This window comes from Sorex fumeus, unplaced genomic scaffold, assembly GCF_029834395.1.
Source record: "Sorex fumeus unplaced genomic scaffold, SorFum_2.1 ptg000007l, whole genome shotgun sequence".
Lineage (NCBI taxonomy): Eukaryota > Metazoa > Chordata > Mammalia > Eulipotyphla > Soricidae > Sorex > Sorex fumeus.
In genome coordinates this window covers 29,589,706-29,592,032 of record NW_026606064.1, presented here as the reverse complement: position 1 = coordinate 29,592,032, position 2,327 = coordinate 29,589,706, and positions in this window count along the sequence as shown.

Sequence of the window (2,327 nt, the reverse complement as noted above, 5' to 3'; positions counted from 1 at the left end):
AACATGGCCGACCCAAGTTCGATTCCTCTACCCCTCTTGGAGAGCCCGACAAGCTACCGAGAGCCTGGCAAGCTACCCATGATGTATTCGATATGCCAAACACAGTAACAACAAAGTCTCCAATGGAGACGTTACTGGGCCCGCTCGAGCAAATCTATGAACAACGGGAGGACAGTGACAGTGATATGTTTTATTATATAATTGTATATAATATATGATTATATATACATATATATAATTACTCATATAGTTACTGTCACTGTTACTATCTTCCCATTGTTCATCGATTTGTGCCAAATACAGTAACAAGTCTCACAATGTTACTGGGCCCACTTGAGCAAATCGATATAAAGTCAACTTGTGTTAAAATGTTGCTGATTCTAATAGTGTCTATTTCTAAATGGGAAGATTCTGGATTTAAAAAAGATGCAATCAGTAAGCATAGACTTTTAAAAATCGGTCCCCCTTAAATACAGATGGTGGGCTACCTCGGGTTTTAAGTTTCACTATAGAACCTCTCATTTCTTCCTCTAATATTCCTGGAACATAATCAACATATATTTAGTACCAGTTTCATAAATGCTAATCTTTCATATATGTTCCCTGTGTGTGATGAGACCACCCCTGACTTTAATTACACTATCTAGAAGGGAAGCCTCTGAAGCTGGGCTTAGAGTCCTGGGTCCCTTTCAGTCCTACTCTGTCAACCAGGATGGCTATTTAAGCTAGGCCCCAAGATAGCATTGCTGCTCAGACTATGAAGTCCCAAGAACCATCAGGGACACAACAGGGCCTTAAGGACCTCCAGGACCACACTAAGAAACTCTAGAGAAGTGATTTGGTGTTGCGCTTTGAACGTGTTAGGTGCATGCTAGGCATATGTAGTGATATTGGATCTTTACCCCAAACTACTTTTCCATAAGAAAAATATATACTGGGGTTGGAGCAATAGCAAGGCAGATAGGGTGTTTGCCTTGCACACTGCCAACCCAGGTTCAATTCCCAGCACCCCAAATGGTACCACCCCCATATACCACCATCCCAAACCTTTCCCAGTACCTGTAGGGCAGATGATTTCTACATTACTCTCTCTGTACTTTGATTACATTCAATATTTTGAAACCAGACCCACCATTATTATTTGGGATGTTACGCCAAAATTCAGATCTGCTGAAAAGGCAACAGTAGACAATTTGTTTTCTATTGCTGGTTATGAATAACATATGATGTCACATGGCTGAAATAGTGGCCGCGTGATTTTGAAATTCCAAAATTTTAACAATTAAATCTGGAGGGATTTCTGCCAAAATCTGCTGGGTTCCGAGATTTGTTCCTGAGTCTCTGGGATCATGGCCGTTAAGCGGCTTGTTTAGGAGTGAGAAAGGCCATTCATGGGCAGCGGCTCGGGGTCTCATTGGGATGGGGAAGAAATGGCCAGCACCACTCCCATCCCGTGAGGCCTTGCATGTCTCATTACTGAGGGCCCAAACCTGACTGTTCAGTGGCCTCTGGCAGATGGCGGCCACCAAGCCACCAAGGGGGAGCAAGCAGAGGGACAGCACCCTTTCTCCCCTGGAGTGGCCCGGAGACAGTAACCTACTGCAGGATCTGATGCATTTCTGCCAAAAGCCACTGGGTTCTGAGATTTGTTTCTGAGTCTCTGGGATAATGACCATTAAGCAGCTTGATCAGGAGCCAGAGAGGCTGTTCACGGGTGACAACTCAGGGTCTTGTTGGGACGGGGAGGAAAGGGCCAGCTGTACCCCCATCCCATGTGGCCCCACATGTCTTGTAATTGCAGGCCCAAACCTGACTGTCCAGTGGCCTCTGGCAGATGGCGGCCACTGGGCCGCCAGGGGGAACAGGCCAAGGTACAAAACATATTCCCACCTGGGGTGGCCCAGTGCCAGTAACCTAATGCAGAGACTGGACGCATTTCTGCCAAAAGCCACTGGGTTTCAAGATTTGTTTCTGAGACTCTGGGATCATGGCCATTAAATGGCTTGATCAGGAGCCTGAGAGGCTGTTCGTTGGTGGTGACTCAGGGTCTCGTTGGGGTGGGGCAGAAAGGGCCGGCTCCACACCCATCCCTTGAGGCCCCACATGTCTCGTCACTGCCGGCCCAAACCTGACTGTCCAGTGGCCTCTGGAGGATGGCAGCCACCGGGCCACCGGGGGAACAGGCCAAGGCACAAAGCCTATTCCCACCTGGGGTAGCCCATCACCAGTAACCCACTGCAGGAACAGGACACATTTTTGCCAAAAGCCTCTAGGTTCCGGGATTTGTTTCTGAGTCTCTGGGATCATGGCCATTAAGCACTTCGATC